This window comes from Schistocerca americana, chromosome 5 (assembly GCF_021461395.2).
Source record: "Schistocerca americana isolate TAMUIC-IGC-003095 chromosome 5, iqSchAmer2.1, whole genome shotgun sequence".
In the NCBI taxonomy this organism is placed as follows: Eukaryota; Metazoa; Arthropoda; class Insecta; order Orthoptera; family Acrididae; genus Schistocerca; species Schistocerca americana.
Window position 1 is genome coordinate 21489785 of NC_060123.1, and position 13324 is coordinate 21503108.

At 42.4% G+C, this 13324-nt stretch overlaps 1 protein-coding gene across 12 annotated transcripts in view; it reads right to left on the reverse strand.

Annotated features, from left to right (window-relative positions):
- Window positions 1–13324, reverse strand: part of LOC124615292 (voltage-dependent L-type calcium channel subunit beta-1) — a 720562-nt gene that overhangs the window by 366763 nt on the left and 340475 nt on the right. The window lies entirely within an intron of this gene.

A 13324-nucleotide genomic window follows, 5' to 3' on the forward strand; every position in this document is an offset into this window, starting at 1 on the left:
GTCCTTAGGTTAGTTAGGTTTAACTAGTTCTAAGTTCTAGGGGACTAATGACCTTAGCAGTTGAGTCCCATAGTGCTCAGAGCCATTTGAACCATTTTTTTGATATTCCATTTCGGAAGACGTTGGGGAATTCCATACTTCGCGATCTGCAGTTTCAAGAGTGTGCCGAGAAGACCACAACCCAGGCATTACCTCTCATCACGGACAACGCAGTAACCCACGGCCTTAACTACCGAGAACAGCGGCTCTTACGTAGAGTTGTCAGTGCTAACAGACAAGCAACAATGCTTGAAATAGCAGCAGAAACCAATGTGGGACCTACGACGAATGTATCCGTTAGGACAGTACGGCGAAATGGGGCATTAATGCGCCTTCGCAGCAAACGACCGTCGCGAGTACCTTACTCACAGCACGACATGGCCTGCAGCGCCTCTCTTGGGCTCCTGACCACATCGCTTGGGCCCCAGACAACTGCAAAACCGGGGCCAGGTCAGACAAGTCCCGATTTCAGTTGGTAAGAGCTGACTGTAGGGTTCGAGTGTGGCGCAGACCCCACGAAACCGTGGACCCAAGTTGTCAACGAGGCACTGTGCGCGCTAGTGGTGGCTCATTATTATGTGAGCTATGTTTTCATGGATCGACCTGTGTCCTCTGGTACAATCCTCTGGTCCAACTGGACCGTTACTTGACTGGAAATGATTATGTTCGGTTACTTGGAGACCATCTCCAGCCATTCATTGACTTCGTGTTCCCAACAACGATGGAATTTTTATGGACGTCAGTGGTCCATCGGGACACAGTTTTCCGCGATTCGGTTGAGGAACATTCTGGACGATTCGGGTGAATGATTTGGCCACGCAGATCACCCTAAATTAATCCCATCGAACATTTAAGGAACATAATCGAGATATCAGTTCGTGTACAAAATCCTGCACCGGCAGTACTTTCGCAGTTATGCACGGCTATAGAGGCAGCGTGGCCCAGTACTTCGCCAGGGGACTTCCAACGACTTGTTGAGTCCATGACACGTCCGGTTGCCGCTCTATGCCGGGCAAAAGGGGGTCCGACTTGATATTACGCGGTATGTTACGCTGCGTTCAGAAAACTCTCCATGTATTGGGTAGCAGTTGCCGGAGAAGACTAGGAAGCAACAGGCTACAGACACCGTACAGACACCGCTATTCTACCTACGATAACTGGCGACATTGTATAGTGGAGATTGTTGTGCCTGGATGATAGGTTACCCAGGAACACATGATATTTCCTGGTCGATGATTCAACCTCGTGACCTAGAATCACGTAATGGAATGTGCACTAGGGACAGCCATAAGCACTTTCCGACTTTTTCTACTGATTTATTGTTGGGTGATATGAGGTGGTTCTTTGGGCAACACTTGTAAATACTTTTAGTCCTGCTAGTTTGAGTGCTGTATAATGTGTTAAGGGTGTCTGTAATATATTGACAGGTCTTCAGCTACAGAATTATATGGTAAGTAATATTCTATGAAGTTTTGGAAGTAGTCGTACATATCGGTATGGTCGATTAAGGCATCTTGAACCGAAGAAAATCTTCTGCCATGAAACATGTGACACTGGAAATGAACTGAGTTCCTTTAACGTATTAACAATTTTGCTTTTCTTGAAAACGGAAATTTGTGTTAGTTTCCAATAAATTCTATTTCAAAATGTTTTAAGCTGTAGTTGGTTTTTGATAATATAAGGTGCAGTCAAAACAAAACAGATGGACAAAAAGTTACTGAACTGCTTATTGTTTTAAAAGTAGTCGCCGTAACTGTTACTACGTTTATCTTACAGTGAGACAAAACGGCAATGCCTTCATGGAAAAATGTTTGCGGTTACATACGGAATCATTATTGTACCCAGACGTCCATCTCTTCATCCGCAGCAAAGCGACAGGCAAGAACGTCGTTCTTCATGACTCCAAAAATGTGAAAACTGCCTGGGGAGAGACCGGGACTGTATGGAGGGTGTGTGAGAGCTTCTCAGAGAAACGGAAACAACAGGCATGCCATCTCCGTGGAAGTCATGATGAACTTTTTCTCTGCCTGCATTAACCGCTTCTGACTATCTTATGGAGCACGGCGCCATACATAGAGCACACTGCTACGTGAACACACTGCAAAAAATTGAATCGCGCCATGAAGTTAGTTAGTTATTTAGTTGCGTGTTCCGTTGATCAATCGCACAGGAATGTTGACGGACGGAATCTTTTCTGTTGCAGTATAATGCCCGCCCACATGCTGCAAAGTAGTTTACACTACGCTGCAGAAGTTTCGCTGTGCAGCTCTTGCGCATCCTCCGTCCTGTCCACTGTGATGTTCATATTTTTGGAAACATCAAGAAAGACAGTCGCGGCCACCGATTTGCCTCGGATAAAGAGGTGCTCACCTGGGTACAGTCATGTTTGCGTAAGCAGCTGGAAACATTTTTCCAAGAAGGCAGTGACCGCCTTGTTTCTCAGTGGTATAAACCTATTAACAGTTCCGTCGATTGCTTTTGAAATAATAAATAGTTTTCTTGCCTTTCATTTCTCCATCTGTCTCGTTTTGATTTGACATCCCTTTGTACTTAATTTACTTTCACTGACAAATTATTTGTATGTAGTTGACTAAATACATTATTGACCAGATTTAATCGACTGCAGTGCATTTTAATCTTAACAGTCTGAGTGTTCATGGGTATATGAACATGGTTTACCTTGGAGCAGTTTTTCTAATTTGTGGAGTATTTTCAATAATTCAGAAATATACTACCGCATAAAAAAACTTGAATGCTACTATTTAAATATGGAGTAAAGAAACATATTAAACATCTATTACGGTCATTTTTGTAAGGTGACTATGAACAGCCATCAAGAAATGTATGAAATACATGTTTGACCATCAGCTGCTTTTATTTTAAACCCAAATTTCAAACGGTTTCAGACATGGACGATCTTCGCGGATACTATCCAAAGATACAACTAATTGCATGTAGTAGAAACCAAACGTTAACAGTTCGTTTTCAAAGAGAAAATTATATATATATATATAAAATTTTTGCTTTGCACTATATTTGAAAACGAACTGTTAACTTTTCCTTTATACTACATATAATTAGTTGAACCTTCGGATAGTATCAGTGACTGAAACCGGTTGATATTTGGGTTAAAAATGAAAGCAGCTGACGGTCAAACATGCATTTTAGACATTTATACAGAGGTGGAAGTCTGAAAAGTGTTCCAAAACACAATACTTTCCTTTACTGCAACATATGCCAGGCAGAGCACAACATAGCATAAAACAAGAAATACACAACCAAGCCTGAAATCAAACAGACCTCGCAACACTGTTGCTGCTAATGTATTCAGGTACCGTTATTTAATTGGTAATAAGCTGCGTGTGCACTAAGAATGGAATTAGTTATATGCTTATTAAGTCAGGTTCAAATTATTCTAGGTAATTCCACTGTTATGGTCACACACCACTTCTTTCCAACATTCACCACCTACTAGATGGTAAGCCAGATGTGAATTACATTTGGTTCAAAGTATGTCATCCCTTTCTCTTCCAGACCCCCGCCCACCGCTCTCATTCCAATTCGATACCTAGTCTGAATCTCTAAGACGCTACAGGCGTTTTAGTTCCACCCTCTTTTTCTTCCACATTGTGTGCCATGTTTGTCCCGTGTTTAGGTGAAACTGCGTTCCTTAGTTACAAATCACCCCTTCCTATCACCACTGCTTCAGTAGGGATAAAATGTCATGTGGCAACTATCATCAACCTGCGGAGCACAGAGCTCTATGGGTTTGTTTTCTATTACTTTTATGTATCGTCCCTTCACTTCTCCACGCCATCTCTAAGCGTTCAATACGCGTCTTACCGCATCATTACATTTTTACAGGTATTTAATCACATATGTATCATACGATGGAACTTATTCCAAGGGATCTAGAGCTATGGAAATATATATTCATTGAAACATTGTTTGTGGTGCCAGTCTTAGGATATTTGGAATTCTGTTTTGTACTTAGTAGCTGGAGACAGCCCTAACAATACTAAGGATTAAGTCTTTCATACGACGCCCTGTGTCGGTGGAATAGGCTTTTTTGCGTTGCAAACAAAATGAATTTTAAATCAGAATGTCACGTGACTATTCGATAGAGCGATCCAAAATTAGTCTAGTCCGGTATTAGTTTTATCGATATGCGTCAACAGACAGAAGAAGCGTAGCCGGTACCTCAGCAGCAACAGCACCACCCTGGCCATCGCTGACTGCTACCGCCATACTAGCTTTTCTTCTTCTTTTACTGTCTTTATTAAAACGTACTGACAAAACAGATATTGCACTAGACTAATATGGAACCGTTCTATCACAAGGGCACGTAAAATTCCGTTTTGAAGATACGTTTGTTTGTAATGGGAAAGAAACCGACGCTTCCCATCGACAATAGGCGTCGCATGTAAGACGTGATGAGCGGTGTTTGTTTGGGCTGACTCCAGCTCAACACTGCAAAAGCGAAATTTGAAATATCTGCCGAAGTGACTGTCACTGTGTGTACATCGTGTCAGCGACTTATTCACGATTTCCCTACAGGCAGCCTCTCAACCTCTCGTTGTCCTCACTTGGACTGCTATGTACAGACGAAAATTACGGACTGATATCGGCCCAAGTGGATAAAAAACCAAACGTTTGTGACTTCTTACGAGACACGGAAAGGCTGCTACATACAGTGTGTTCGGATATCCCCGTTACTAACTTCTAGAACTTGTACAGGGTAGTGAGTGCATAATATTTTGAATAGAAACCCAAGTTCGGAAACGTCATTCAAGGACGCAAGAGTGCGTCAAAGTTATAGGCGCCGGCACATGTAAATATGTATATGTATACACGAGATGATTCTATGAAAATGGAGTAGAATAAATATATTATTCTGCGGTAAGTGTCTCTGTACAGGAAATGGACGAGTCGAAAGTTAAGAGGGTTGGAACTGCTAACGGTATACTACGCCTTCCACATCGCTGGCAACGTGTTCTACATAACGCTGGTGACTACTTTGAAGGACAGCAACATGTGCAAAGATGTAACTCTTTTGTATCGGTTGTGAATAAATAGTTGCCAATATTGAAGTTACAACCCTAGTATAAGCGAAAATGATTCTGATACCTATGACAGTGGAATATGCTGTTGCTAAGAATGTAGGACAGGCAGCTTTGAGGCGGTAGTATGTACCAAAAAAAGGAAACAATGTCGTATAAAGATTGGCTCTAAAATGCGTACCTGAAGAGCTGTGAGCTTTTGTTCATCTCCTCTACTGTGAATCCTATCTCCTCTATAATATCTTTAACGCCCTGTAGCGTCGTTGGATGACGTTTCCGGACGTGGATTCCTATTTAGAATATCATGCACTCACTACCCTCTACAACTTCTAGACATTTGTAACATGAATTTCGAAATCTTCGTGACCAAAACCTGTAGGGGTGATGGATCACGTCAGGCAGAAAAACACAGATCAAGTCATGCAGAACAACAGTTTATGGAGATAAACTGTTCGCTGACGCTTCCTGGCACCGTTAGGAATCGTTTTAAGGTTAGCCTATGCCCGAGAGAGGCGGTAGGGCATAGGTGCTCTCCGGCGTTCGTACAGTGTGTGTTGCCTATCACTCAGTCGACTGCTCCACGTGAAAGGTGGTAAGACGTGCAGAACTAAACTTCCAGGTTCAGCTGTAAACTATCTTTGTCCCTAAGCCGAGACTCAATGTTACGCTTTCCTTGTCGAGAACCAAGAGCAATATAATGAGGTAGGTAGCATCCTGCACACCTGATTGGTAGACCCTGGCAATCCGGTGAAATAACGTCGCCTCAGAGCCGATAAAACCTGAAGGACTCTTGGCTCGCAGGAAAGCGTCAGTGAACGTTTTATCTCTAAGAAAAGTTGTTCCCCATGACATGATGTATCACCCGTAGTCGTTTGTCACAAACACTTTGAAACACCCTGTACGTCAATCCAAGGTCTGTGTGTCCAAAAAGTTTGCCTCAGACTTTTCTGGCAAAATATGCACCTAAAACATGCAAACGCCTACGGAAATATCGTAGATTGAAGGGTCTCTAAAATCTCTACAATATTCTGAAAATGCTGACAATCCTACCAGTGGGAAGAGAGAAACTTCATACAAGTGAGCAACATAAGAACAAATGATAAACTCATATCGATGCACAAAAATGAACTCGTTAACCAATTAGCGACTATTTGATGTTGGATTATCTGTCTCTGAAGAATTCAACAAATTGTTTAACGTTTAGAGTAGCACGAATGACGATGGTATTGACGCTTAAGCGCCTAGTTAGCAAAATTTAATTACATTTACTTCATAGAAGTCAGAAGAACGTCATGATTTACTGCCAAGAACTGCTGATAAAATACCTGTATCGAGCAGTCAGTTTCGTTCGACAGATCGTTATCAGGTTCATAAAAACATTTACAACTTCATAATAGGCGATGATAATGTAAATGCTTTAATGAACCTGACGATGGTCCATGGACCGAAACTGGTTGTTCAGTACAGGAATTTTATCAGCAGCTCCTGGCGATAGATGACGACATTCTTGAAATACACTACTAGCCATTACAATTGCTACACCACGAAGATGACGTGCTACAGACGCGAAATTTAACCGACAGGAAGAAGGTGCTGTGATATGCAAATGATTAGCTTTTCAGAGCATTCACACAAGGTTGGTGCCGTTGGCGACACCTGCAACGTACTGACATGGGGAAAATTTCCAACCGATTTCTCATATACAAAGAGCAGTTGACCAGCGTTGCCTGGTGAAACGTTGTTGTGATGTCTGGTGTAAGGAGGAGAAATGCGTACCATCACGTTTCCGACTTCGACAAAGGTCGGATTGTAGCCTATCGCGATTGCGGGTTATCGTATTGCGACATTACTGCTCGCGTTGGTCGAGATCCAATGACTGTTAGCAGAATACGGAATTGGTGGGTTCAGGAGGGTAATACGGAACGCCGTGCTGGATCCCAACGGTCTCGTATCACTAGCAGTCGAGATGACAGGCATCTTATCCGCATAGCTGTAACGGATCGTGCAGCCACGTCTCGATCCCTGAGTCAACACATGGAGACGTTTGCGTGACAACAACCATCTGCACGAACAGTTTGACGACGTTTGCAGCAGCATGGACTATCAGCGCGGAGACCGTGGCTGTGGTTACCCTTGACGCTGCATCACAGACAGGAGCGCCTGCGATGGTGTACTCAACGACGAACCTGGGTGCACGAATGGCAAAACGTCATTTTTTCGGATGAATCCAGGTTCTGTTTGCAGCATCATGATGGTCTCATCCGTGTTTGGCGACATCGCGGTTAACGCACATTGGACGCGAGTATTCGTCATCGCCATACCGGCGTATCAACCGGCGTGAAGGTATGGGGTGCCATTGGTTACACGTCTCGGTCACCTCTTGTGCGCATTGACGGCACTTTGAACAGTGGACGTTACATTTCAGATGTGTTACGACCCGGAGCTCTACCCTTCATTCGATCCCTGCGAAACCCATTTCAGCAGGAAAATGCACGACCGCATGTTGCAGGTCCTGTACGGGCGTTTCTGGATACAGAAAATGTTCCACTTCTACCCTGGCCAGCACATTCTCCAAATCTCTCACCAATTGAAAAAGTCTGGTCAAAGGTGGCCGAGCAACTGGCTCGTCACAATACGGCAGTCACTACTCTTGATGAACTGTGGTGTCGTGTTGAAGCTGCATGGGCAGCTGTACTTGTACAAGCCATCCAAGCTCTGTTTGACTCAATACCCAGGCGCATCAAGGCCGTTGTTACTGCCAGAGGTGGTTGTTCTGGGTACTGATTTCCCAGGATCTATGCACCCAAATTGCGTGAAAATGTAATCACATGTCAGTTCCAGTATAATATATTTGTCCAATGAATACCCGTTTATCATCTGCATTTCCTCTTTGTGTAGCAGTTTTAATGGCCAGTAGTGTATTTACGATCTTCTGAAAATTATAGAAGGTTGCAATTCGCGGAGTGGGGGTAAGCTCATCGTAAAACAAAGGACAGCGTAAACAGCCTGTATATTACCGATGTAGACATTAGGAACCGTTTAAATTTTAGAATTAAGTTGAATGTGGGCAGCTAAACGGTATAACAATAAACAAATTGAATAGGTTGTACAAGGATTTTAGTCTCTGAGACATAGTGTGTTAAGCCTGATGCCGCATACGAACGTGTTTACTGAGTATGTAGCGTACACTGATTCGGCCAGTAGCCTTAGCATTGCAAGAGAGGTGTGGACAACCGTGTGTTAGGGGAGACCAGGGAGTGCGTTGTAACAGCTGAGGTTTCTGGCATGAAGTGAGGAGTGGTGCCCCTGCGAACAGACGGCTCATGGATAGGGTACGGATTTGCCCTCCAGTGCTCGGGAGCTGTACAGTACTCCTAACGATTGCGTTGTAGGCAGACAGTACCTGTGGACAGTGTCTACGAGACCGAAAATGCGTCAGTTGTGAGTGTTGCGACAACACCACCCCTCGCAATAGTGGGTTCACTGCCAGTGGGGCGGATAATCGGAATCTCTAACAGGTTTTGGCATTGTGAACGAGCCAGGGACGAAGTGTTCCCCTAGGGGGAAGAGCATCGGTAATAAACTTTCCACGTGCTAAAAATAGTACTGGTGGTGGTGGTGGTAGTGGCGCAGTTTCCCACAAGACCCTATACTTACTGCCTTCCGGCATGGTGATGATGTTTGAGTCATCCTCCAGAAGTTTCTCAAGGTAGTCAACGTAAGTGATGCGCATGGCCGTCATGACAACCCGTTGCTGCTAACGCAACTCTCTCAGATAGCGAAACAATACTACAAACAATTTCACCAGCTGCGACATTGTTGCGAATAAAACAGTGACCCGTATATACAATAAGTTTCCTTTAATTTACGTCTATGGTCACAAACTATTTGTTGACAGATTACCGGTTTCGGTCTATAATGACCATCATCAGATCTGTTTTATAAAAACAAAGTTCTAATGTACCGCAGCCATAGTTGCATCGTCGTTTGCATTTAACATTTGACGATGCCACTATGGCTGCAGTACATTAGGACTTTGTTTTTATAAAACAGATCTGATGATGGTCATTATAGACCTAAACCGGTAATCTGTCAACAAAAAGTTTGTGACCATAGACGTAAATTAAAGGAAACAAAAACATTTCTTGCTATGGTTGCTGTCAGTGAGGATACTTTCCCAGCAACAGCTGTGTAGGTGAGTGGCCATGGTCAGTCTTATGTCCAGATGCGAATACCAAGTCGGCTTATTCTCTAGGCTAATGCCAAGCCAGCGTCTACTACACATACCCACTCCAGCAGAGCTAGCAATAATTGTGGAAATGAATAACAGAGAAGAGAGGGGAATGCGACAAGGGCCTGATCTCTGCCACGAAACGACGGCTGGTATGCACTGCACACGGTGCGCCGTGATACGACTGGAATAGTTTCTCCATTACACGCCAGTGTTTCCCGCCATATGTTCACCATCAGTACTATTTTTAGCACGTGGAAAGTTTATTACCGATGCTCTTCCCCCTAGGGGAACACTTCGTCCCTGGCTCGTCCACAATGCCGAAACCTGTTAGAGATTCCGATTATCCGCCCCACTGGCAGTGAACCCACTATTGCGAGGGGTGGTGTTGTCGCACTGGATCTTGCCCTTTCGAAAGTCGCCTCCCGCAGTTTGTCCGCACTATTGAAAACTATCCAGTCTTGTTTTAGGTTTCTAGCCGCGTCCACCTGTGTTGTTGTAAAGAAAGCGAATAGCGATGTGAGTACAACGCTGGAGTCTTTTCCCCTACAATGCGTTGACGGGACTTATGAACTGTCACGTGGCAAACACACCAATGCTACTGATTCGAGCGACGTAAACTGAATTTCCTTTAGTCTGCAAAACGTGTTTGGGTTGAAAATTATTTTGCACTGATGAACCGCCGCACGTTGCGTACGACTTACGTTGCGTGACTATAGTCAGGTTTAAATTACTTAACAGTTGATGACTGTCGCTTGCCGCTACGGTGTTGCGACATGGGCTGCTGGCTGTCGCGACACACAAATACCGCGTGTCACTTCAAGAATGCTGTTAATATGTAACGCGGAGCAATGCTGGAAGCAGCCGCCGCGAGGTATGAAGGAAATACGAGGTGCTGTGACGACAGATTATATTAAGGGGCTCCGGAAAGGCTCAAAATCATGAAAAGTTCAATTTTTACTTTTTTGCGTTTTCTGAATCTGCAGACTATTACCTTTTAATAGATATATAATTTATTCAATTCCGAAGGCTACAACTATTTTTAAATTTTTTTTAAATGTGCTCTACTTGGGCGTGACCCACTGTTGGGCTGTTAAACTGCTGTCAAATGGTGTTATTATTAACGTCCGTGTTCATCAGGTACATTTTAATGATGTGGGATAAAGTATATGTTGTGGCTAACCTGTGATGGTTCAATATATATCGCTGGTGTGATTGTCGATTGTTTCATGTTTATTTACTCTGTCGTTATCTCGAAAATATTCGTAATTAATTCTGTTTCTTGAGTCTCTGTTTTGTTGAAGTATAATAATGAGTAAAAGAAAAGTTATTAGAAATCCTCTGAAGGCTTTTAAGAAAAGGAGAAATGTTGGAAAGCCAAAGGTATGTGTTATTACTGTAAACAATAAAGACGATAACCAAGTGAGTGAACCTAACCTCTCAAGTACACCTGTCCATAGCAGTCAAAGTGGGAAAGAAAATACTTCACAGAAGAAGCTTGGTTCAATGAGTGAAAACTATGAATGTTTTATTGGCGAATCGGATGTGAATGAAATATTTGATATGTCGGTTCTCAAAGGAATTTTTTCAAGCTGTGTAAGATGTATTCATTGTAGTGAAGTTGGTCTGGAACTCTCCATAATAAAGCACGTAGGACTTGCTAGTGAAATACAACTGAAATGTGATAAGTGTTCATACATGAGCACCTTTTGGAACAGTGTTGCAGTAACTGCAACTGAAGAAAATGGTAGCAAAATCTACGAACACAACGAGCGATGCTTGCTTTAGACAAGGAACGCCTTCGGGCTGCAGACAGGGCTGTAAAGAGTCTAGAAATACAAGCAAGAGTAAACAGGAGGAGGAACAAGAGGAAGCTGGAGGAGGAGTTTGCAGAGGATGAAGATAATCCATCCTATGGACCTGGAATGCACTAAAAAGTTAATCCAATCTTTGTCGCTCGATTCCCAAAACTTTTATTTTCTCATACTAATTACATGTTTTCTAAGGATCTTCCAAACATATATGTTTCAAACTTTCAGTAAATGTTACACAGTACCTTCTGCATAATTTAACACAGCCTTTTTCCAAAAAACTGTATATTTTTGAATATATAAATAAAAAATTGCAATAAAATGTTGTGAATTTTCATTACAATTGAAAAAAAAATCATCTTTAATAACTGAACTAAAATTTTGTAAAATCCCTGTGTTAAGTTGTAGCCCATATTCCAATAAATAATCTGTAAAAAGTTCAACTTCCTACCTCAAATGCTTTGTGAGGAAAGATGTAATTTATAAGCGTTATTTTAACATTGCAAGTATAGGGCGTTCCGGAGCCCCTTATGTGACCAGTGACTGAACTGCGGCAGAAGGCGCGTTTTGCAGCCCTGAATCTAATTTGCCCTAACCCAGCCACAGTCTCCTGCTGTGCAATGTATCCGAGAAAACGGCGGACAACAATCGGCGGCAGAACTAAAATCACGACAGCATTGTTCACGACGATTAAAGCTGACCTCTATGAGGAGTCTCAAGACAGATAAATTCAGTTTCAGCGATAAAAACAAACTGTAATTTCTTGCTGTCATTCGTTATCTGGAACTGTTCTTACGTTGGATACACGAGCTGCAGCGTTAACAACCAGAGAGCAGTCCTGGCTGGCACTTGGTTGTATATTGTAGGCGACTCAGGGTGATTACAAACGAAAAAATTATGACAAGAAGAAAAACAAGAGAAAATGAAAAAATCAATACGGTAATGAAAATGACGCGGCAGAAATGTAGAGAAAATTACATTTAAAACCAATAATTGACTAAAAATAACAATCAAGGTCTTCAGATCAAGAAATAATAAGAAAACCGCTGCAACTGTCTTAGTCGCAACGACGAGATGTAGCCTTTTAAAATTCGGCTTCACACAGTGTCACGCGAAACTTATCTAATGTAAGCCGACCTCTGTGGCTAACCATACAGGGTGTATCAATTAATGGCGTAAACGCATACAGTTGAAAGAACACGATACTAGAAGCAAAAAAGCACAGGGTCGAAAATGCATACCTTAAGTGTTACGAACAATTTTTCATCTTTGATACTGTGAAGCAAATCTCTTCTACTGCAAGCTGTTTGCTTTCCATATTTTGGGAAATGCTAATGTGGACCAAAACAAGAAAAAAATGTCCATTAAACATGTGCTCTAAAATCCATACCTTGAGAACTATGAGCATGTGCTCATCTTCGCTACTTGGAAAAACAACTCTTCTAATGAACAATTGCTCATAACTGTTAAGGTATGCATCTTAGAGCAAATGTTTACTGGACATGTTTCCTTGTTTTGGTCCATACTACAACTTCCCAAAATCTGGAAAGGAAAGAGCTTGCAGTACAAGAGATTTGTTTCACAGTATCGAAGATGAAAAATTGCTCGTAGCTCTTAAGGTATGCATTATCGACCATATCATATGTTTACTGAGCCTTTCTTGCTTCTAGTACCGTGTACTTTCAACTATATGCGTTTACGCCATTAATTATGATACTCCATGTATATGTAACGCTGAATCACGTTCTGTACGAAAGTATCCAGTAGTGTTTGGTTAGTGCTGTGTGTGTGTGTGTGTGTGTGTGTGTGTGTGTGTGTGTGTGTGTGTGTGTTTGCTGTGGTTATGTGTGGCGAAACACGAAATAAAATGGCAGGGCCAGACCCAGGACTCTGGATCCAAATACATTAACAAAGAAAGGCAGACAAGGAATTGGTAGTGAACTGACCAATTGTTGTGACAGTTTGGCAACGGCGAACTGTTCGAGCGTGACGCTCTGATTTTGAGTGACCAGCTCCAACGCGTGAAGTGTCAAATATCGATTAATTTTAATCAGACTATAGTTTCGCTCATTACATATCTGAGAATTATATTTAAGAGAACTAACTGAATAAAAATAACAATCAAGGTCTTTTGATCAGATTTAGAAATTAAAAAAAATCGCTGCAACTGACCCAGTCGCAGA